The 25,107-nt window shown below is 36.3% G+C and overlaps 1 long non-coding RNA gene across 1 annotated transcript in view; it reads left to right on the forward strand.

Moving 5' to 3' along the window:
* Positions 1-10,461: 10,461 nt before the first annotated feature.
* The window catches only part of LOC132346041 (uncharacterized), a 68,859-nt gene continuing 54,213 nt past the window's right edge, over positions 10,462-25,107 (forward strand). Inside the window, exons 1-3 of the long non-coding RNA XR_009495761.1 lie at positions 10,462-10,652; positions 14,132-14,204; positions 18,802-18,912. This is a non-coding gene — a long non-coding RNA (uncharacterized lncRNA). The remainder of the gene's footprint in view (positions 10,653-14,131; positions 14,205-18,801; positions 18,913-25,107) is intronic.

A 25,107-nucleotide genomic window follows, 5' to 3' on the forward strand; every position in this document is an offset into this window, starting at 1 on the left:
GATTCAAATTTGGCTTCTGGCACATGAGACAAATCAAAGTCACCTGTCTACAAAGCTAAGCCCTTTTTACTAATATTTATGGAAATGACACTTCTATTTGTAGCTTCTGGTGATTTTAGGAACCAAGAGAGCTATTCTTCCTTGAAATGTCCCACTCTTGGACAAAAATAGATTTTTTTTTTCCCCTGTTCATTTCCCCCATTTGATAGCAGTAAGCATTTTAAATATTACAGAATTGATTTGGCTGTAAATGGAGAAATTGATTTTGGCCACACAAAATGAAACAAAAATCTAAATAACAAACAGGAAATCCTAAATAAGACTGTCAAATTCAGTCTTGGGGTTTTATATATACCAATGATACAGGAGACCATAAACACTTAACACAGCAGGAGTTGAAGTACATGGTGCACAGGGTCCCAAGGTAACCCTTCCTAAACTCCCTAACATGTACTGTTGGCCTCACACTGTTACAGTATCATTTTCCTCTCACACATGGGTTCATAGCTGTAATCAGATCCTTTATCCAAAACGTGCCTCAGAGGACTTTCTTTAGGGATAGTTGAAACATTCCTCCCTTTTCAAGATACCCAAAATACAAACAAATGCTAGCATCCAAAAAAACCAACAAATGTGTTTAAAAATCAGGTAGAAGTCCAACAACTCTTTCCTCTCTCCAACAGGGTATTCCACAAAACAAATTGGCTTATTCCAGAGAGAAAAAAAAAAAAAAACGAAATGGAAAGGAAGTAAACTTCCTGGCTGACCACACCAGAGAGACTTACCCTACCATGTAGAGTGTTGAGGGCTCCCAGTTGTCAAATTCCTTGCTCCAACTGCCAAGTGTTGGGCAGCTGATGGTGCTTTGGGAAATTTTGGAGGGCAGATCCTCAGGACAAATGGCTACCCTAATATTCCCCAATCAGGGCCAGCTGGATCCCAAGGATCCCAAACAGCAAGGATCCTGGCTGGAGTCACCAAAATTTGCTACCTAGACTAAACCAATACTGCTCGCCCCATGACAGGCCAATAATCGAGAAGTAAGCTGTTAGGGCAAGGAAAACAATTTTATTCAGAAAGCCAACAAACCAATAAGATGGAGGGCTAATGCTCCAAAGAATCACCTTATATTTATTATCTTAATAGCACAAATATCCTCTAATCACTTAAAACTTTAACCTAAAATTTATTTTTGATTCCTAGCTTTCCATTAGTTCTTCACAATCCAAACCTGTTTTCCCAACTCTGACAATTCTAAATATTTCCTGCTACTTCTTGTCCAATAGGCAGACTATCTTTAAAGCAATGGTTAAAAGCAAATGTATATACACGTCAAGCATGCATGCCTATATGTGTGAGTATCCGTGCACATACATACACACAGAGTAAAGTTCATGGTTGACCAATGTGCCCAAAACTTCACAACTAGAAAACCTAGAAAGTTAAAATTCAGCATAAAACTAAGTATTGTATTTTATAACTGAGAACAGGTGGCTTTGTTTTTATGTGTATGGAGAAGGCTGGTGCATCATAATCTTCCCAGATTACACCTGGGAAGGTGTAAATGTAACCTGCTTCTCTCAACCTTCTTGAAGGATGTCTTAGATCCTCTACATTTTTCACTTGGAAAGTTCCAGCAGAATTTAATCTATTTCAGTCATTGCCCAGATGACTTCCAGAGTCCATGATTACAGCACTATGATCCTGTTGTGCTGATGTTTAAAATATTTCAATTCCATCCATTTCTTGATAAAATAAAAGAAAAATGTGTAACACATTATTTACATCTTTCTTAAATTGACCTACGTATATACTTTTCCCACCTTATTTGCATGCATACCATGCTACTGCTAATTAAATTATTTCCAATTCTCCAAAAAGAGCCTGGCTTGCTCTCACCATCCTTTTGACTCTATAGATGGCAGCCCACCAAGCTCCTCTGTCCATGGGGATTCTCCAGGCAAGAGTACTGGAGTGGATTGCCATGCCCTCCTCAAGGGGATCGACTTAACCCAGGGATCAAAGCCAGGTCTTGCATTGTGAGTGGATTCTTTACCATCTGAGCCACCAGGGAAGCCCAAGAATACTGGAGTGGTTAGCCTATCTCTTCTCCACGGGAATTTCCTGATCCAGGAATTGAACTGGGGCCTCCTGCATTGCTGGCAGATTCTTTACCAGTGGAGCTACCAAGGAAGCCCCTCAGACTGACCTGGGACCCTTCTGACAGGCAGTATTCTTGGGAGTTCTCCATTGGTTTGGCTGAGACTTTGCCAGATCTGAATTGCAGTGCGAGGCTCTTCTTTGCTCAACTTTTGTTTTTTTTCTCTTTCCTTCCACAGGTGTCTAATCTTCATAATCTGAGGAGTTTTCCTGCTCAATCCTGTTTTACCACACTTTATTTTTCACAGGGATTATCTTTGCCCCATCTTTTCTCCCTCAGCCCCCGAAATCTCACATGCACTTAACTTTGTCTCAGTGTTTGTTTCCTGAAAGATCCAGACTGACATGGTTTCCTACCTGAAATATCCCATTCTATTTTCTACTCTAGCTAATCAAGAACAATCTTAATTTCTGAAGGCTGTGGGATGCTGGGCCTGCTTTGTGTGTGAAATGTACAGTTGGATAGGACCCTGTACTCTGAAGTGCCATGACTGGCTTAATACTTTTTTATTGTGATCTTGAAATTCTGAATATTTCTGAACATGGGATTCCAAATTTCCATTTTGTTTTGGTACCCCAAATGTATGTAGCCAGTCCTGCATCACTTTCTGCATTAAAAACTTATTTTTTAAATAAGATTAAAACCTAGTATATACTATTTTCTCATGAATACCTCAGTTCTTTTGAGTCATTTGCTTCACACTGGTTTCTGATGTTGATGCCTCTTTTGTATTAAAGTTATATCATTCTTTCCTTTTATACTTTACTTTGGTTGGGAAAATGTGTGTTTGTCTTTTTCTCTAACTAGAATGCAACTTCTGAGGTCACATTTGAGTTCACTTGATATTTTGCATAGAATTGTCAAGTAAACATACAGAAATGTCTGTAAATATTTTCTAAATAAATGACACAAAATCCCCTTTATGTGAAAGGAGTGAACATAGATTTAAACAGTGACAAGCTTAGTGTGTGTAATCACACTATAGCCCACCAGGCTCCTCTGTTCATGGGATTATCCCAGGAAGAACACCCAGGTGAATTGCCATTTCCTACTCCAGAGGATCTTCCTGACCCAGGGACTGAACCCTCATCTCTGGCATCTCCTACTTAGGCAGGCAGATTCTTTACCACTGAGCCACCTGGAAAACACAAGCTTAGATGTGCTAACAAAATAAAACTTGATGCTCTATAACGCATCTGGGCTTCCCTGGTGACTCAGATGGTAAAGAATCTGCCTGAAATGCAGGAGACCCAGGTTCAGTCCCTGCTTCAGGAAGATCCCCTGGAGAAGGGAATGGCTATCCACTCCAATATTCTTGCCTGGAGATTTCCACGGACAGAGGGGCCTGGCGGACTACGGTCCATGAGGTCACAAAGAGTCGGACACGATTGAGGGAGTAACACACACACATAACTCATTTATTCTTCTCAGCATGGAGTAGTATGAAAACCTAATGAAAACTTGTACAACTAACTAAAACTGTTTCCTTTCATTTAAACACTCATTTCAGTTTAAAATAACTAATTTGAGATAAATTCTCAATCACTGAAAGTTCTGTTTAATCTTTAATGTCTCTGTCTCTCTGGGAGAATTCATTTTGTCCTTCTGGAAGTAAGATAACAGCCCTGATAAACCTAAATAACAACAACAATACAAATTTCTATGGATCAGGTACATCATTTTAGAGTTATAATCTCATTTATTCTTCATAAAATTTCTATGAAGGTGTTACTATTGCTAAGTCTCTCAAGGGAATGAATTACAATTCAGAGTTTAAACAATTAGCAAAAAGAATTAGGAAACTGCAAACCAGGTCTGATCACCCCAAGTCTGCAGTCTAAACTCACATAGTTTTATCGCAGAGATAAATATTTACCTGACACTTGTCTAGCAAAAGGTACCAGTTTCTCCACAGATGTGTTTCTTTTCAAACACAAGTGGGAAAAACATTTTGAATTGCCCATTGGAGTCCACATGTGTGAGAACATGAGACAAATCTCAAATAGGAAATTTAAAAGAAAAGCATTAATTAATTGGGCAAGAGATATTTTGTACTCTCAGACCAACACAAGCACTACATTTTCCCCTTATACTTCAGATTACCTGAGAGACTTATCTACTGAAGACAGCTCTAATCTAAACAAATGGCCATAGCCTTGAGAGCTTCCAAAGTTGATATGCAAAGATGGCTGGGATTCAAGGCAATGCAAAATGTGCTACAGGAAGCTTTCAAAGCACAAATTAACCCATTTATTATGTCTGTGGTAAAGTAGCATGTTTTGCCTTGTATAACATTTCTCATGTTTCCATAAACCATAGTTTAATATCCTTTTGGAAGATTAAAACTAGAAGTCATTCCTAGTGCTAACAAATACTTTGATTGAGAGGTATAACTGTTCTATTGGGCCTCACAACTTGGCAGCTGGTTTCTTCAATTACACTTTTTAAGTAGAACAAAACTCTGAAAGCAAGCAAACCCTTGACCCTGAGTCCTGCAGTGGGATTGGACATGCTGTGCTATCTCCCCAAGGCACATTTCCTTAAGCAAAAGTGTGTCTTTGTAGATGGTTACGTCTGGTTACTTACAACATCATGAACAATTACATTCTCTTTTCTGGTTCCTATAGGCCAGCTATCTAAAATTAAGTTAAAATATACACATTTTTGTAAAGAAAACAGACTTGATTTAAATAGATCACGACAAGTAATCATTCTTTCTGAAAAACATGCTGCAGTCGGCATAGTTTCAGTGAAACCTCAGCAAGGGTGTTTCAAGTGTCATGATTTTAGTTTTACTGAATTTGAATTGAATTTATATATATATATATATATATATATATATATATAAATGAATATATATATATATGAATATATATAATATATATATATATATGAATATATAATAGGGGCAAATAGCATCTTACCTCTTCTTGGATTATATATCTTCTCTTCTATTTCAAGCAGGTGTTGGCTGTTTTTGTCTCTGCCCTCCCACCCTCTCCAAGCTAGAATCAAAGATAATTTCTATGTGCAGGCTTAACTCTATCTCATATGTGGAAAATGGACCTGACTATTGTGCAGGTCAAAATCTGTCAAGTATTGGCAATGTCACATGGTACAACCTACTGGTATTCAAGACATTCCTAAACAATGCAGGCTGCAGCCAAGTATACTCTTGAATTGGTCGACATGTCAAAGATGCAAATCTGATGTTTCTGGGATGAACTATGTACAGATGTATATCCAACAAGTCAGTTTTAGACACCTGGGTGTCATGTTCTTGAGGAATTTTGAATTTCAGTTTTTCCCAAATTCTTTATTTATGCCTTTTAGTTCCTTTCTTGGTTATAGCTCTTAAATTTTAAATTATACTTAATACCAGATCTCATGCATTTGCTAGTGATCCAGAGGTGTCCTAGAACATTTTTTTTTTTTAACCAAAATTTCCCTGGTGACTCAGACAGTAAAGAATCTGCCTGCAATGCGGGAGACCTGGGTTCTATCTGGGGGTTGAGAAGATCCTCTGGAGAAGGGAATGGCAACCCAGTCCAGTATTCTGGCCTGGAGAATTCCATAGACAGAGACTGGCAGGTTACAGTCCATGGTGTTGCAAAGAGTCGGACAACTGAGAGACTAACACACAATGAATACGAGTATTTTTATAAAGTGGGTGGCCATTTTTATGGCAATCCCTGAAACTACAAATTGGATCCAAAATGTAGCTTGGTATTTTTCACTGATTTATAAAGTTCTAATAAAAACTTTAAAAAAATAAAAACTTAAAAATATTTTTAAAAGTTCAATTAAGAAGCAACATTTAGGTTGAAACACTCACTGTATCAATACCTTTGAAAGAATCAATTGATTCTATTTTTCTATAATGTCACACATTTTTTTTTCATATGCAGTCATCATCCTCATATATTATTGGAAGTATGAGTCCCTGAGCAAGAAATCCACTCTTTAAACTTTCATCAAGTTATCAAAACTTCTTAACAATGAGAAATAAAGGGAAAATGAGTCTTACATACACTTGTCCCTATTCTTACAACTTCCACAGTCAGACAGTTTTAAAGACTAAAAGAATTATAATCTTCTGAAAAAAAATCAAAAGAAAAGTAACTTTTTTGCCCCAGCTTCAACTGTTTTGTTCATTTACTTATTTTCTCTTTTTTATTCTTTCATGCATGGTGCATGCTTGGTGGTATCTGACTCTTTGCGACTCCATGGACTGTAGCCTGTCAGGTCCCTCTGTTCATGGAATTTTCCAGGCAAGAATACTGGAGTGGGTTGCCATTTCCTACTACAGGGGATCTTGCTGACCTAGGGACTGAACCTGCTTCTCTTGCATCTCCTGCATTAGCAGGCAGATTCTTAACTGCTGCGCCGTCTGGGAAACACCTATTTTTCTTTACATTTCATCTAATTTTTTTTTTTTTCCTTTTCATTCTTACTCTATTCTCTCTACCTCTTCTTCCTGCTGGATGTGCTTCCTTTTAAGTGTCAAACAAAATGACGTAAATGCTGTGAAGTGCTGAGAAACTAAGTCCAAAGAATTTCTGGGTTAGAAGCATACTGACAATTTATAAAATGTTTTAACAAATACATTTTTCTCTTTGAATTTCATTTTGTTTTATTGTTGCTTATGATGTAAAATGAGCAATATCCAACTCCACTAAAAATTGTTTTAGGAAAAAATAGTCAATCCAACTTTAATGGACAAAATTTTGAAAAAATAGTCAATCCAACTTTAATGGGCAAAATTTTGTTTCAGTTTCTTCTTGAAAGCTTTTCCCAAAGTTAGGTTCAACACCATGCTCTTTTCCTAAGTCTGCCCTAGAACTGTGATAGGTTGTAAAAAGAGCATAAATCTTCTCCCTTCCTAGTTAATTAACTTTAGCAAATGATCTTGTCTAGATAAATGGTATAGACCCAGCAACATTCTTATGAGCATCAAGTGATATAACACAAATACAGTTCCACAAATCTAGATGCTAAATACATGTTCATTTCCCTCCCCCTTATTTAGTCATCATGTTTGTTTATTACTGATAAGATGACAACAATTAAGGAGGGAAAGAAGGCTTTTTTTTTTAATTTACTTACTTATTATCTGAGTTATATAACTGATTTCATGGTTGCAGATACAAAATCCATTATTTGGGTATTGCTTCAAAATTCACAAAATCATTTTACATATCATCTTTCTCATTTTATTTAAATAGAATTATGAGGTTAATTAGGTAAATTGTATTATGTATAAATGAAAAAAGTGGGTCAGAGTGGTTACATTGGCATAGTTAGTAGTTCACAAACTGAATCCAAAAGCTAGAATTTTTAAAATTATTTTTTATTGGACTATAGTTGCCTTACAATTTTGTGTTAGTTTCTGCTGTATAGCAAATGAATCAACTATGTGTGTGTGTGTGTGTATATATATATATATATATATAGAGAGAGAGAGAGAGAGAGAGAGAGAGATCTCCCCTCTTTTTTGGATTTCCTTCCCATTTAGGTCACCACAGAGCACTGGGTAGAGTTCCTTGTCCTATTCAGTAGGTTCTTATTAGTTATCCATTTTATACATAGTAGTGCATATATGTCACTCCCGATCTCCCAAGTCATCTGACCCCCTCTTTTCCCCTGGTATCCATATATCCATTCTCTACATTTGTCTCTATTTCTGAAAAAGCTAGGTCTCAACATCTATTCAAACCCTATTTCTAATATAAAGTGTATTATTAAAGTTAAAAGCAATGTTTATCATAATATTTGGTAGATAGCACTGTTTCATGGTTGCTCACATAACATAGTAATTAAGTGCATGGATGCTGGATCCACATTTTGAGTGTGCAAGTCACACCTCTGCCAATTAACTCATTTTTTTTTTTTTGCTCCTGGTTTTCTCATTTGCAAAGTGGGTATAGTAATACTTCTTGATTGGGTTGTTATGACGGTTAAGTGACTTAATGTATGTAAATTGATTAGCATAGGACTTGGCACATAATAATTGCTTTATGTGTTTGCTGTTATCATCATTGCATAAGCTAGAAAGAATTATAAGAGCACATCTGATGAAGAATAATAGAAATCCATCAGATATGAGATATAAACAGATATTTCATTCTTATTTATATCTCTCAATGAAAGAGGCATATTAACTAAATTTTACAGTTGAGTAAATTTATGGTCATAAAAGAGGTGACACAATGGTAAAGAATCTGCTGCCACTGCAGGAGATGTAGGAGATGCTGGTTCAATCCCTGGGTTGGGAAGATCCCCTGGAATAGGAAAGAGCAACCCACTCTTTGATACTTGCCTTGGAGCATCCCATAGACAGAGGAGCCTGATGGGGTATAGTCCATAGGGTCACAAAGAGTTAGACATGACTGAGCAGCTGAGCAGGCATGCAAAAATGTTCAGAAAAGTAAAATGATCATTCAAATTCATGCAACCAATATTACATGTAAGACACATGTAAAAAAGGGGTTTGAATCCAAATCTCTGTTTAAAGCCCATGTGCCTTCCACTATAACACACAATGTCTCTTAATCTAGTATTTTACTTTTCACATGAGTACAGGAGGGTCAAGAGAGAAAAAATATCTATGAGTCCTAGGAATGATGTCTAGTTAATAACTAGCCTAAGCTAGGACCCAGAACTCCTAAATCAGAGTTCAGTGCCTACATGAAACCAGGCTATGAGCTAAATAGCTGTTTTGTTTTGTTTTAATTGTCCATGATCTCATGTTACTGTCACTGTTTTATATGTTAAAAACTTATTGTAGAGAATAAGGAAAGAGAAGCATTTTTTAAAATTAATGAGACACTTGTTCTCTTTATCTACAAATCCTAATAAAACGACAGGCAGACTGATACATAATTCATAGAAGCTAACAAATTACAGTGCATTTGCAAAAATGACCTGTTCTTTCCTACTTATTTTCTGTGTGGTACATTAATGTCAAAAATAACATACTGATAAATATAGACAGCATAGAACAACAGACAATATTGGAATAAAGTATTGATATAACCCATGCCAGAAATGGTAGCAGAGCAATTAGAGGGCTCACACAGTTTGAAAATGAAGTCAAAAAGTCAACCAAGCTTTTATTTTAGCAAATATTATTTTATGCTTTATATTCTTTTTACACAAGGATTCAATTTATTACCAGAAAGAATAATCAAATATTAAAATTATTTTCTTAAATCCTAGCAAATGGACATTGTTCAGGCTTTCAAGAATCACATGAAGACATTAAATAGATACACTTATACCACTATGCTATGCCTCTGTAAGAAATGCAAATTATTGTAACCCCAAGTATAACATTCTAAATGGCAGCTTTCCAGATCTGCCCCTGGAAAAGACTGTGTTAGGTGAGAGGGAAAGGATTGTAGGTAAGAAGAAAAGCTTTCTTTTATGAAGGTTAAAGGGTATAGTTTGACCTTCATCATTGCTTTTCAGTTCTGGGATGAGAACCCACTAATGACGTGGTTAACTAGACAGATTATGGATATCTCAGACAAAATTAGACTCTGAGACATTGAGGGAAAAAACCAAAACAGAAACAAAAAGAATCACATAATAAAAATTAAATAAGATAGTTGGGGTCCTTGGAAGCATATATTAATAAACCTTGTAGTAAAGAGAAAACGGGGAAATTTTTATATTTTTCACATAATAATATCCTGTATAACATGTGGTTGTAGAAATGCCAATGGATATTGTAACTGTAAGCTAGGATTCTTCCCTGTGTGTGGTACTAGCATGTATGGATATTCATTTCAGGTTATTCCTCTCCCTAAGTGGTCCTTATCTGACAAGTGTGCTTCCTATTTAACATACTATTCCCCATGCAAATAAAAACTAAGAGCCTCTTGGCATTACAAAGACAGAATGGCCATAGATTAAATCACAATTCAAATATTAAAAAGAGCAGATATCATATATGCATGCATTAAATGCATTAAAAATTTTAGACATATTTTAAAGAATGTTTTAAAAATAACAAAGATATAGATTTCTAAATTCCAGGGTTTGTCCATATCCATGTTCATAAACACACATTGTCTGTGAGTATATGAATATCCTTTTGGTAAAATCACACAAATAGAATCAGTTGATCAATCAATCAACATTAATTAGTGTTTTTGATAATCAAGAGAAAGTGCTACATGGTGTGAGTAAATAATGACAGAAATTTTCTTCCCTCCTCTTGAGGACATCTACCAGTCCTTTGGAAAGATAGAGCATATGCATTAAAAGTGGGGTCTAGTGAAATCAGGATCAGCAACCAAAAATCCTACTGCTAGGTCCTCTATGGTAAAGAGAATACTGCTTTGGAAGTTAGTGTTAGCCAGGCTACAGTCCATGAGGTCACAAAGAGTCGGACATGACTGAGAGACTGAGCAACACTAGAATGTTCAGCTTGGCAGAGCAATTAGAGGGCTCACACAGTTTGAAAATGTTGGGGACATTTCTTTGGGTGAGACAGTGTATTTAATTTCATATTTTGCTATAAAATTATCACATATTTAGCAGCTTAAAAACAATATAAGTTAATTTTCTTACAGTTTTAAAGATTCTAGAAGACCCAGGGATGGAGCCTGGGTCTCCCACATTGTAGGCAGATGTCTGCTTTACCATCTGAGCCACCAGGGAAGTCATTTTAAAGATCAGATGTTCAAAATGGGTTGTACAGGCTAAAAATTGGTATTTGCACACCTAGTTCCTTCTCAAGGCTTTAGGGGAAAATCCATTCCATCTCTTTTTCCAGTTTCTAAAAGTTGCCTGCCTTCCTTACGCCACAGCCACTTCCTCCAACTCTAAGACACCTCCACTACAGCCTCTGCTTTGTCATCACAGCTCCTCTCTGATTTTGATCCTTTTGCCTCCATGGTGTAAGAACCTTTATGATTATATTGTTTTCACCTGAGAAATGTGGGATACTCTTTCCATCCCAAGATCCTTAAACTTAATCCTATCTGCAAAGTTCCTTTTGCCATGTAAGGTAATATATTTACAGGTTCCAGGGATTCTAATGTAGACACATTTAGGGAACCATTTTTCTGTCTACCACAGATGAAGATGCATCCCAAGTGGTATAAAATTAAGTGCCCAAGTCCTATACTATGATACTACTCAAAAACTCTAGAAGTCATGCTTTCTGAAGGAGTGTCATTTTAGGAAGTTGTGTAAATCCAGCTCCTGTTTTTAAAGAAATGAGTATAGTGTGGGTTTCTAAAACTTTTGACAATGATCCATTGTTAAAAATAAATTCTTTACAATACAGTTCATGTGTATGTGGGTGTGATGTGACAGTTTCATGAAACAATTCACAGTCGAATAAGAATCTAATATTTTCTATACTTATCTCTTTTATTTATAACAATGTGTTGATCATCAGCCTTTATTGTGCTTTTATCAATAAAAGATATAGGTAATTAAAAGTATAAAGTATCTACTGATTTTACAGGTAAAACAAGTACATGTATCAGAGTATAATAAAAGATTCAAATACATTATTTAAGGGGAACCTTAAAATGTTAGTGTACACTGGCACTCAGCAATGGGTAGAGTAGTCCAAGCAAAGGAGGCAAAACCTAAAACTATTACCCAAGGTGGAATAGTCAGGAAACTTCAGTCCTAAGAGTTCAAGATGGAGCTGAAAAATAGAGTATAGTTGGAAGCTATTAAAGAGAAGAGGCAAACAAAGAAGTCAGAAAGATGCACTAATAATCATGGTCTGTTTGAAGGCTTTCTTTTATTCAGGATGTACCAGCTGTGAGGTCCAGTTAGATAACATTGGGAATCATTAATGAATGAAAAGACAATGAATTTGCTCTCATGAAGGTCATAACCCAGTAATTGACTTATCCTTTAAACAATGATAAGAAATTTAAACTTTATCATATAGGTAAAGGTTATGTCACTAGAAATTATTATACAGAAAAAAAATAACACACAATGAGTTTTGTGTTTTAAAGAAACCTATAATTCAATATGGATTTAGTGTATACAGGTGAAAACTTTTGTTTAGCAAGAAATAGAACTAAGGCTATATGATGAGGGGTGGCGGTTAGAGGATGAGGTGGTTAGATAGCATCACCAACTCAATGGACATGAATCTGAGGAACCTCCAGGAGACAGGGGAGGACAGAGGAGCCTGGTGGCATGCTATAGACCATGGGGTCACAAACAGTTGGACGTGACTTAGTGACTGAACAACAACAACTGTATTAGAGGGGATAGACTTTTAAAATATTAATAAGATACAAGTCATATGATTTGGAGGTTAGATATGAAAGTTATGAGAAAGGGGAAATGGATGTTTATTTCTATATACTTAATTTTAGTAACTGGGTGTAAGGAATCACCAATGAAGAAGGAGGCACATATTAAAAGCAATTTTAGGATAATGGATACTAAGTCACTAATTAAAAAAATCAAATGATTACATACAGAAAATGGAAGAATATATAGATCTGGGCTACAGGAAAGAATTGGGACACTGATTATGCATTGTTAATCTGTCAGTGACATTTTAACCAATGAAATTAGGATAATTCACCCAGGAAACTATGCAGAAAAAGGAGAGAAGAAAGGAGATTCATAGATAGCAGCATTTAAAGGATGATCAGAATGGGATATTACACAGAATCTTGTAATGGGAGTAGAGTTTTAGTAAATAACATAGTTGTGTGATTAAAAAAAAAAAAGTTTTGAGATTATATGGAGTGGTTGAAAGTGGATCCAATAGGTCCTAGAAGATAAGAAGTGAAGAATGTCAACTCACCTTGGTTATCAGGATATCTCTGGTAGCATTAGTTGAAGTGAAGGCTCAGAATGATGAAGGCAGTGGACAGATTTTAGTGGACTGAGGAACAACAGAGTAAAGGGTGTGAAGATGGTCACTGCGACCTACAGTTTCCATAAACCTGTTCATGAAGGAAAGAAAAGAGGGCATTGCTCCAAGAAAGCACAGTATAGAAGGTTTTGGGTTTTAAAAGGAGAGCACTTAGAAACATTTTTTATTTTAGGAAGAAAAAATGTGAGAGTCAGATTAGAAGTTGTTAATGAAGTGGATAAATGGTACAATGAGAGCAAGAAGGAAAGAATGTATATGGTGGGTAAAATGGCCCCTTGCCCTTCCTATTATAGTGTATTCTATTTGTATAGTAAAAACAAAATATCTTAAATGACCTAACATTTTAAAAACCTGAGTCCAATTGATTGCTCATAGTAGAACTGGAGAGCTTTCCACATTAATTTTTGATTCTCTTCTCCTCACTTGTAAAAACACCAAGGGCAATTAACATAAACAGGCCTGTGATACTCCTGACTTTGCAAGGTAATTAACACAGCAGGAAATGCATTCTGGGGCAGACAGTTCCTAGAAGAGTGGGTGGAATCCTAATGGGAGACTGAGGAAGAGTAAGCAAGTTAATAATTTCAGTCTGTATATAGCTCTCACATCATTAAACTCTCAAAGTTATTTTTAAAAGGCCAACAACCTGAAGAGAAATTTTTACCTTTCCTTCAGTTTCTTCAGGGGCCTGGGCTTTCATTATTACTGTTGTTTTTGTCTGATAGTGGTGTTTATACAGATTTTCTAAAATAGTCTAAAAGCCAACCTAATTGCTAGCTTTGCATAACTTACCTAGTTACTATTTAAGCAATAATGACCTTCAGACTGGATATTTTCTTGGCGTTAATGACCAATGGAAAGCTTTAGTGGTCTCAGGTAAAGCTAGGGGCCATTAATAGAGACGGTCATTAATAGTGTGAAAATGGCTAACTGAAAGGTCATTAGTGTGATTATAAATCATAACTAAAGAAAAAGGCAAAGAATTCAAAAGTTACAAGTTGAACATCAAGTTGCCATGGATACTGTATTTTCCTAGATACAGAAACCCAGAATACTAACCAAAGGAAGACAATTCTCAATTCTCATTTTCCATTTAGGGCTATACTTGCTGTTTGAATACACATGTTGGTCCATAGAAACTGAAATAACTAACATTCCTGCTGCATGAAGGTAAGAATCATTGCACTGAAAGGGACATAGGGAGGTTATTCATTCCAATTTCTACTATTATAATTATGACAAGCTGAACTACCTTAACATCATCTTACTTTACAGGTATCCAAAGAAGGAAAGTATAGACATCTTAAGTAGGGGTGGATCCAGTTTTTGTGGAGCCTAAGGCTCGTAGAATTTGAAGACTACTTTTAAAACAGAAGAAATCTAAATTACTAATATAAAATATCCATTTTGCCATGTTTCTGACACAAGAAAAAAATGTGACAGAGGCAAGCATTCTACTGATTGCACTTAAAAGGTCTTACTCTTGCAAAATTTTTAAAATCATATGACCGTATAGTATGTTGCAATGTAGAAGATGAAGGGCTTCTTCAGTATAAAATGATTTCCTGTCAAGAAGCCAGAAGTTTAGACAAAGAAAAAGCCAATAGATCATCCAATGTGACACGTGCGCTGTAGATGAGCAAACTCAAAAATGTTCGAGTGAGGCAACTTAAGCTAACCAAGTTCTCTAACTCATACTTTTCTGCCTCCAAGCACTCTAGGTCTAACTGGCTTTTACAGGAGGGAGACTAGCTAGAACCCAAGAGATATTCTTTGGGAATTTCTGATGAACTAGTGAGGCAAATTAAAGTTAGTGTATTTGCATGAAGCTTCTTGAGGCAATAAAACATTCTGGAAAAAGAGAGCTAATTGTTAATTTAAAAAACAGATTGTGTGATGGAACCACTACCTGTTAAACTAAATTTCTTCTGCCTTTCTTTTATCGCAAATGAGTTGTGGCTAGAACTCTCCCAAGTAGACCTGTAGGTCTTAGTCCCTCTTGCAGCCAGATTTTGCTCTGATTGCTGAGGGTCAATGGCAAAGAGAAAATGTGGAGCTTCTCTTTTAATTTCAATGCATTGTGACATATCAATGTAACTACTTGGTGTCAAGACGAGAATCTGCATACTTCTTATCAGTTCAGTTCAGTTCAGTTCAGTCTCTCAGTCATGTCCGACTCTTTGCGACCCCATGAATTGCAGCACGCCAGGCCTCCCTGTCCATCACCAACTCCCGGAGTTCACTCAGACTCACATCCATTGAGTCGGTGATGCCATCCAGCCATCTCATCCTCTGTCGTCCCCTTCTCCTCCTGCCCCCCATTCCTCCCAGCATCAGAGTCTTTTCCAATGAGTCAACTCTTCACATGAGGTGGCCAAAGTACTAGAGTTTCAGCTTTAGAGACTATATATTTCTTATTTAAAACTGTTAATAAATAGATGTTTCCCTTGGCCGTTTCAAAACATACTAGTAAATGATTGAAATCTTTGAGTATGTGAATAATGTCTTGTGCATTCCAGTCGTGTCTGACTGTTGCAACCTTGTGGACTGTAGCCCACCAGGCTGCTCTGTCCATGGGATTTTCCAGGCAAGATTACTGGAGTGCGTTGCCATTTCCTCCTCCAGAGTATCTTCCTAACCCAGGGATCAAACCCACGTCTCCTGTGAATCCTAATTGGTAGGTGAATTCTTTACCACTGAGCCACCTGGGAAGCCCAATAAAAATGTCTCAGAGAAGATCAATTGTGAAGGCATGAGTGTTCAATAAAAACCAGCCTGTGACACTGCAAATAGGTGTTAAACCTTATTAATTTTTAAAATACCTTGGTTTCAATTTTTAGATTAATGCTTTGGCCCTGCTATAATTTATTAATAAAAGGAGTAAATGAATTGGAAATATTTCCAAATAGCATTATCAAAATCATCTCTCTTTCCAGTCAGGTATAAAAGATAAATACATTTTTATAATCATTCATTTCACTATGAACCCCAGAATTATTTTATCATGTAAACTGATATTGGTATATATATATATATATATATATATATATTTATATATATATATTATAGACAGAGAGAGAGAGAGAGACAGAGAGAGACTGATTTTCACTTCTTGATCAAAATTCAATTTGTTTGAACAGCATTTCTTGTTTAAATAAATTTTGATAGTGACCTTGATAGAAGAAGGTCAATGCATAATATACTTCTAACCATAGCAATATTTAGACTTCTATCTGTCAGCTACACATCATCAGACTAGCATGGATGCCCATGAGATTGGCAGTTTTGCAGGGCTTTTATAAAGGGAAAAGGGTTATATAGACTTTTAAAAAATTGTGGGAGAAAATGAGAATTAAAAAGGTAAGGGCTGATTCTCAGATACTTGACTAGATTTCTTAATGACTAAAGAAACTACTGTGATTTCCAAAAGAAGAATTTCCACAAATGTCAAATTTCTACTTCCTCTCTTCTACAGTCTAGTTCTTGTAGTTTTAAAACTGGATCATTTCTAAATGTGACTTTTTCTGCAATCAGACTTTTAGAGAAATTTTACTTTGTACCTACTCAGTTTTACATTCCAATCTAATTTACTATCTATTCCACTAACTCTTTTCTAGATAGAAGGTAACAACCACTGAACTTGGATCAAAAAGAATATTTTTCACCCAGAAATTCATCAGACTTAAAAGTCAAGTCTTGTACAAAATAGTTCCTTGGAACATGATGTTCTTTACTTATTTGGGATTAGTGTAAAAAGTAGAACTGGCTCCTGGTTTATATGAGGTAGTGATTTTGACACTGTTGCTAAAATTGCAATGATATTTTCCTAAAGTTCTAACTCCAAGGACACTAACCTGAGACTGCTGGGTTCTGTCTGAAAAAGTGCAATATAGGACATCAATAGAAGTAAGCATACAGGGGCCAGTTAATGCAGAAAGCAACACAGTGGTCTTGACACTCTAAGGATCTATATTGAGAACCAGCTGAGCTCATTGCTTCAAGGAGGTTAAAGTCAGTCCCTGTCTGTTTTCTACACATTGAAAACCATGCCACCTTTCAGCATAATTAACAACTTACTTCTCCAAGGGACTATTCACTAAAATAGAATTTTCTCTGCATTAAAAAAATTCATATATATCCAAATACCCACACAATTCTGATCGTTTTGGTTGCTGACTATATTATAAGATCTCTGAATTTTATTTCAAGCTTGACTTGGCTTTTTAAACTTCTATACAGCATTCAAAACAATTAAAATACTTGGCATGTTTCTGGTATTGCATCTGGTGATCTGAATACTCTTAGACACTTGAACACTGTCTTTTAGAACCCTAAAACATCATGGTAGTACAAATTACTTTTTGGTTTGTGGGATCATTTACTAGAACTTGTTAAGAAATATGTGTATGATATTTGTATGACACTAAGAGAAAACAGATACTGAAAATAATATTATATATATATAAATATTATATATCCAAACCAGTAGATCACAAGACTGGAAAAATATAGATGTTTAATTCTGGAATACAATGCTCAACCAGGCCAGCTTTATGTAGCAATGATTGTTAAAATTTTATTTTTTCTAAATATAATCTCTATATTAGTCTTTTGGGCAAAGTTACCATATACCTGTGGACATTAGAATCAATGCTTAATTTCTTTTGGGTAGATTGTCTTTAATGACAATATTTTATTGATAATATTTCATATTTGCCTCATATCCTTATGAAAAATTTTATCATTATTTTCACTAACCCTTTCTTTAAAGCCCTCCCCTACTGTCCACCTACCATTTTATTTCTCATGTTCATTACAATTTGTCCTTATGCTCAAACAGTAAAATGCATAGTATGCTCTTAATAAATAACAGCCATAAACAGGGCTTCTAGTGATTTTAGAAACATGACATCTCATTCTTCTCCTAAGTAGTTCTGGATAGCATTTCTCAAGGTTAACATTACAGATCTTCTTTGACTTAGGATTTTGTCTTAGGGTTTTGACTTCTTTGACTTGGGGTTTTGTCTCAATAAACTCATCATAAGTTGAAAATATTGTAAGTCAAAAACGTATTTAAAACACATAACCTACCGAAAGTCATGTGTTAGATGACTTTGTGCAAGTGTAGGTTAATGAAAACGTTCTGAGCATGGTAAACTATCTTACCCTAAAATCCTCAGAACGTTTACAATAGTCTACACTTGTGCAAAGTCATCTAACACAAAGCCTATTTTGTAATAACAAAGTGTTGGACATCTCATGTAATTTGTGAATACTGCACAAAATAGTAAAACAGAATAACTCTATGAGTACAGAATGGTTTTAAGTGTATCCAGTCATTTAAAATGATTGTGTACCCTCCTGATCTCATGGCTGACTGGGAGCTGTGGCTTGCTGCCCTGCTCAGTCATGAGACACTAGCACCACATATTGCTAGCCTGGGAAAAATCAAAATTCAAAATCCGAAGTACAATTTCTACTGAATGCATATCACTTTTGCACCTTCATAAAGTTGAAAAATTGTAAGTCGAACCATAATAAATTGGGGATCGTCTGTATCGACATTCTAAGCTACTAATACTTTGCTATAGGGGGCTATTCTGTACATTGTAGGAATTCCTTGGTCTCAACTCCCTAGATTTCAGTAGCATTCCTCCTCCCATTGTGATAGTCAGAAATGTTTGCAGATATTGGTAAATGTTCCCTGGTCGTAAAATTGCACTCAGCTGAAAACCTCTGGCTTAGCAAATGATATTCTTTGTGTTAGGAATGATGTTTCCTTGACCTTTTTCGGGTGCACGTTACTGTCCATGCATTGTGGAATCATCCTGAAGTGTCATCTCCTTCTGGATGCCTTAGTTGAATTACCTCAGAGAAGGTAAAGTCTTCTTTCTTTTTCTGTTCTCATTAGAATGGCTTCCTATTTCTTCATATTTCAAAATTCTTAACACAATACACTTATACTTACAAATTCATTTGTATTAGTGTCTTCCTCCCTCATTTCTTATGCAATTAAAAAAATTATGGGTAAGTATGTCACGTTTTACATAATACATTCCCACATTCTGCCATAATTTCTGGTATTTATTAGGCATTCACTAAATGTTTATGGAGAAATGACAAGGTAATTTAATAAATCAGCATGGGAAGTTTATAATCAGACAACTCATGAGTATATTTTGAACTTTGTGTAAAATAGTGGGCAGAAATGAAATATTTCTTAATGCTTTTTTCCCAAAAGACATACCCCCTTCTATCTAAGGGGGTATTTGAGGTAATAAAGTAAATTTATTAGGTAGAGTTGGATGTACAGGTAGAAAAAAATCCTTAAAGATTTTGTAAATGAAAATGGATCCTATACACAAAACCTTTTAAGTATTATTTGATAGGATTATTACTTACACAAAGACATTGGTAGGCCACGTGAGTCTATAGTTAGTTTCATTATTTTCCAAGGATGAGGTGCTAATTAGTATTTGTTAGTGATAATGAAATGCAGATTCTTGAACAGAAATATTTTCTTGCTATTTTCACATAGACATTGATCAATTGCTTTGGAGAAAATTTTTCTCTTCCATATGAAAACCACAATCATTTTGTAGCTAATATGATCTGATATATCATGGAAATCTAAATATTGTGCTCCCCCGAAGTCCACATCCTAATGCCTGAAATCTATGAATATTTTACCTTATATGGCAAAAAGGACTTTGTGGTTGTGATTAAAGGTCTTGAGATGAGACAATTATCCTGGATTATCAAGGTCAGTTCAGTTCAGTCTCTCAATCGTGTCCGACTCTTTGAGACCGCATGAATCGCATCACTCTAGGCCCTCCTGCATCACCAACTCCCAGAGTTCACCCAAACTCATGTGCATCAAGTTGGTGATGCCATCCAGCCATCTCATCCTCTGCCGTCCCCTTCTCCTCCTGCCTCCAATATCTCCCAGCATCAGGGTCTTTTCCAATGAGTCAACACTTTGCATGAGGTGGCCAAAGTATTGGAGTTTCAGCCTCAGCATCAGTCCTTCCAATGAACACCCAGGACTGGTCTCCTTTAGGATGGACTGGTTGGATCTCCTTGCAGTCCAAGGGACTCTCAAGAGTCCTCTCCAACACCACAGTTCAAAAGCATTGATGCTTCGGCACTCAGCTTTCTTCACAGTCCAACTTTCACATCCATACGTGACCACAGGAAAAACCATAGCCTTGACTAGACAGACCTTTGTTGGAAAGGTAATAGCTCTGCTTCTTAATATGCTGTTTAGGTTGGTCATAACTTTCCTTCCAAGGAGTAAGCGTCTTTTAATTTCACGGCTGCAATCACCATGTGTCGTGATTTTGGAGCCCCCAAAAATAAAGTCTGACACTGTTTCTGCTGTTTCCCCATCTATTTCCCATGAAGTGATGGGACCAGATGCCATGATCTTCATTTTCTGAATGTTGAGCTTTAAGCCAACTGTTTCACTCTCCTCTTTCACTTTCATCAAGAGGCTTTTGAGTTCCTCTTCACTTTCTGCCATAAGGGTGGTGTCATCTGCATATCTGAGGTTATTGATATTTCTCCTAGCAATCTTGATTCCAGCCTGTGCTTCTTCCAGCCCAGCGTTTCTCATGATGTACTCTGCATATAAGTTAAATAAGCAGGGTGACAAAATACAGCCTTGATGTACTCCTTTTCCTTTTGGAACCAGTCTGTTGTTCCATGTCCAGTTCTAACTGTTGCTTCCTGATCTGCATATAGGTTTCTCAAGGGGCAGCTCAGGTGGTCTGGTATTCCCATCTCTTTCAAAATTTTCCACAGTTTACTGTGATCCACAGAGTCATAGGCTTTGGCATAGTCAATAAAGCAGAAACAGATGTTTTTCTGGAACTCTCTTGCTTTTTTGATGATCCAGTGGATGTTGGCAATGTGATCTCTGGTTCCTCTGCCTTTTCTAAAACCAGCTGGAACATCTGGAAGTTCACGGTTCACGTATTGCTGAAGCCTGGCTTGGAGTTCATGGTTCACGTATTGCTAAAGCCAAGCATTACTTTACTAGCGTGTGAGATGAGTGCAATTGTGCAGTAGTTTGAGCATTCTTTGGCATTGCCTTTCTTTGGGATTGGAATGAAAACTGACCTTTGCCAGTCCTGTGGCCACTGCTAAGTTTTCCAAATATGCTGACATATTGAGTGCAGCACTTTCATAGCATCATCTTTCAGGATTTGAAATATTCAGGTAGGGCCAATGTAATCCTAAAGAGCCTTATAAGACGTAGGCAGGAGATCAGAGGGACAGAAGGTAACATGACACAGAAGCAGAGAGAGATTTGAAGATTTTATGCTGCTAATGTTGAAGATGGAGGAAGGGGCCATGACCCAAGCATCCTCATGACCTCTAGAAAAGGCAAGGAACATAGGCAAGCTGACACCTTGATTTTAATCCAATGAAACTGATTTAAGACTTCTGACCTCAGAGATTATAGGATAACAAATCTTCACTGTTTGAAGTCACTTAGCTTGAGGTAATTTGAGAAATACTGACAACAGAGAACTAATTAATACAATCATGATGAAAATTTTAACATACTTTTGTTAAGAATTTTATCCTGAATATGTTACTTATATGTTTGTATATCATTCTTCCATTTTCTAGCAGTAAACTTTATTCAGTGTTACAAACAATTTTATGAATATGTTAAAAGTATTCATTCATCCATTCCACAGGTAAAGTTTATCTGGCTTCTTTTTAGGGTACAGTTTTTCCAGCAATAGTTCTGTGAATATTCTTATATGTTGATCTAGATACACATGAGCAAGGGTATCCATCTGTGCCAGAACTATACTGTCACAATCTTCCTGAAGTTTGAAAGATATTTATGCATATATACATGGAAAGAGAGAGACAGAGTATGAGGAACTGGCTCTTAAAATTAGAGATGCTGAGGAACCCTATATTCTGCCATCTACAAACTGGAGACTTCAGGAAAGCCAGTAGTGTAATTTAGTCCAGGGAACCTAAGACCAGAGAACCAAGTAACTCAATGTCTATATTGATATAAGTCAAGTCCAAGAACAGGAGAAGATGAGATGAACTGTCCTAACTCAAACAGTAAAGCAAGCGAAAAAGAGAAGAATATCTCCACCTTCTTTTCTATTCAGACTCCAAAGGGGTTGATGATGTTTACCCACATTGGTGAGGGCAATCTATTTTGATGAGTCCATTAAGTGGAATGCTCATCTCATCTGAAAACATTCTTACAGATATACCCAGAAATAAGGCTTAACTTGGGCACTCCATGGCCAGGCAAGCTGACACGTAAGATTAACTATCACGTGGTGCATTAATGCATCTATATGGAAATGAACTGAAATATACCTTTATGATATTAAGTATCCTCCTTACTGGACCTAATAAGCTTTCATAATTTTCCATAAAGAACTTACATATCTTTTGTTAGATTTATTCTTAGGGTTTTTAATTTTTTTTATATAAACAGTATATAAATATTTCTAACTTTGCTCCTAGCATATAAACTATAATTGAGTTTGAAACCAGCAAACTAGATAAACTTTCTTATAAATTTTAATAATTTATTGGCAGCTTATTTAGGAGTTTCTATATATATAATAATTCAATTTGTTGATGTTCCTCTTATTTCTCATTTGTGCCTTAATAAGCTGGCTAAAAATGAACATGGTGAAAACAAAAAACCTTATCTTGTTCCTGAGGGAAAGCTTTGAACACTTCAGTATACATATGATGGTACTGAAATAGCTTTTGTTTTATTGTGGAATAATTGGAAAGTAGAACAAACACGATTTTATGACAGATCTGCTATAGCAGTGGATTAAAAACTATAACAAGACATGATTCTTTAGCTTGGTGGAATGTAGTTACTAGCCCAGGAAGATTAGAGGAAGGTATAAAGTCAAGAACTCCGTTTAGGTCATGTTTGCTTTGAGACGTATATTAGATAGGCAAGTGGACATGCAGAGTAATCAGTTGAATATATAAGCCTTTGTTAGAGAGGAAAGGAACACAAAAGAGAGAGAAAAAGGTGAATCATCAACTTTCAAAGGCTATTAAAGCCATAAGATAGCTAAAAATTCCAAGACATAAATAGTAGATCAATAAAAGTTTGAAAGAAGCTTGGCGTGATGCTTTCCACCATTAAGTCTGAGGTGAGGAAGAGAAGCAAAAAGTCTGTACACAGTGGTTAGAGAGATAGCAGGAAAACCAAAAGAATGAACAAAGTATATTTGAAACCAAGAGTAGAAAGTATTACAATAAGAAGGAAATTGGCTTAATTGCCAATCCTTACTATTCAAATAATGTTTCAGTAAACGTCCTTACATTTATATCATAGCTCATCCATAACAGCTTTTTTTGGTAGACAAAAATCCTTAAATAGAAATTAGAGGAAAGAGCTACAAAACATTCGTAGTTATTATGCAATTGCTGTCAAAAAAAGGCATCGTGCAAATAAATATTTTTGTCCTCAGTATAAGAAAATACACACAGGGAAATTACACACCTTGCCTCAGATGTGTTTCAGTAAAAGAGAAACTTTGGGTGGTAAACAAAGTAGAGACTGAAGTGATTTGCCAATTTACAATCCCTGCCTAGGTTAGATATCTGTGCTTTCAAATGAGCCAGAGAAATGCACCATTAAACAGTCAACTCCAAAATTCAACTTATGACCAGGTACACAGTTGGCTTTCAGTGAAACAGACTTTTTACAATAAGCAAGAGAATTATTTTGGAAGCAAGCTGGGATAGGGTTATTATGATTATCTAAGAGATCCGACATGTTGCCTCAGATAAATCACATCCACTTCCAAAACTGTATGTTTCTAATCTTCAAACGTCTAATTATCACTTTTACTATCTTTATTTTATCCACACATGTCCCATATTTCTCGTAGTGTAATACGCTTAAAGTCAATTCACTTTCTATTTTGCTTATATCTGTGTTGGAAGGAAAGTGTATATTACTTTTGTGAATGGAGAAAAAGTATCACTTGGCATTAAATGTAACTGCAAGAATAAATATAATCAATACAAACAATGTTGTTAAGTTTCAGGTTGATGTTATTGTTGGACAAAGATTTTGAACCTATAAAAAGGAAATTACCAAAGATTAGAGAAGAGTTAAAGGTTTATTTATTTCTATATGATATACTTTTAAAATTGTAAAGGTATAAATTGAAAAGTTAAAGTCTGAAATGTAACTTGCCACAAATTGCACAATTTATTCAAGGCAGTATCAGATCAGATCAGATCAGTCACTCAGTCGTGTCTGACTCTTTGCGACCCCATGAATTGCAGCACGCCAGGCCTCCCTGTCCATCACCAACTCCCGGAGTTCACTCAAACTCACGTCCATCGAGTCAGTGATGCCATCCAGCCATCTCATCCTCTGTCGTCCCCTTCTCCTCCTGCCCCCAATCCCTCCCAGCATCAGAGTCTTTTCCAATGAGTCAACTCTTCGCATGAGGTGGCCAAAGTACTGGAGTTTCGGTTTTAGCATCATTCCTTCCAAAGAAATCCCAGGGCTGATCTCCTTCAGAATGGACTGACTGGATCTCCTTGCAGTCCAAGGGACTCTCAAGAGTCTTCTCCAACACCACAGTTCAAAAGCATCAATTCTTCGGTGCTCAGCCTTCTTCACAGTCCAACTCTCACATCCATACATGACCACAGGAAAAACCATAGCCTTGACTAGATGAACCTTTGTTGGCAAAGTAATGTCTCTGCTTTTGAATATGCTATCTAGGTTGGTCATAACTTTCCTTCCAAGGAGTAAGCGTCTTTTAATTTCATGCCTGCCGTCACCATCTGTAGTGATTTTGGAGCCCCCCAAAATAAAGTCTGACACTGTTTCCACTGTTTCCCCATCTATTTCCCATGAAGTGATGGGACCGGATGCCATGATCTTCATTTTCTGAATGTTGAGCTTTAAGCCATTTTTTTCACTCTCTACTTTCACTTTCATCAAGAGGCTTTTGAGTTCGTCTTCACTTTCTGCCATAAGGGTGGTGTAATCTGCATATCTGAGGTTATTGATATTTCTCCCGGCAATCTTGAT

The sequence above is a fragment of the Bos taurus genome, chromosome 8, assembly GCF_002263795.3.
Source record: "Bos taurus isolate L1 Dominette 01449 registration number 42190680 breed Hereford chromosome 8, ARS-UCD2.0, whole genome shotgun sequence".
In the NCBI taxonomy this organism is placed as follows: domain Eukaryota; kingdom Metazoa; phylum Chordata; class Mammalia; order Artiodactyla; family Bovidae; genus Bos; species Bos taurus.